Genomic DNA, 330 nt, shown 5'->3' with positions numbered 1-330 from the left:
ACACGCGAAAGGTCCCCGGTTCGAAACCGGGCGGAAACAATAGGTTTGGTTGATCGTGCTAATTCAATTCTTTATTAATTACTAATATCGCTCAACAGGGTTTCGCCTATTTCCCCGTCCACCAGAAATGTGTAGTTTCCGTAGTGTAGTGGTTATCACGTTCGCCTCACACGCGAAAGGTCCCCGGTTCGAAACCGGGCGGAAACAATAGGTTTTGTTGACCGTGCTAATTCTTTATTAATTACTAATATCGCTCAACAGGGTTTTGGCTATTTACCCGACCCCCAGAAATGTGTAGTTTCCGTAGTGTAGTGGTTATCACGTTCGCCT

The 330-nt window shown here is 45.8% G+C and overlaps 1 non-coding gene across 1 annotated transcript; it reads left to right on the top strand.

Annotated features, from left to right (window-relative positions):
• The first annotated feature begins 134 nt into the window (after positions 1–134).
• Positions 135–207, top strand: trnav-cac (transfer RNA valine (anticodon CAC)). The gene has a single exon. It is a non-coding gene; the product is annotated as a tRNA-Val (tRNA).
• The last annotated feature ends 123 nt before the right edge of the window (positions 208–330 follow it).

Source organism: Seriola lalandi, unplaced genomic scaffold (assembly GCF_002814215.2).
Source record: "Seriola lalandi dorsalis isolate HSWRI2012SDOR001 ecotype SW California unplaced genomic scaffold, Sedor1 jcf7180001997505, whole genome shotgun sequence".
NCBI lineage: Eukaryota > Metazoa > Chordata > Actinopteri > Carangiformes > Carangidae > Seriola > Seriola lalandi.
Note: the sequence above shows the minus strand (reverse complement) of the source record. Positions and strands in the feature narration are given on the sequence as shown.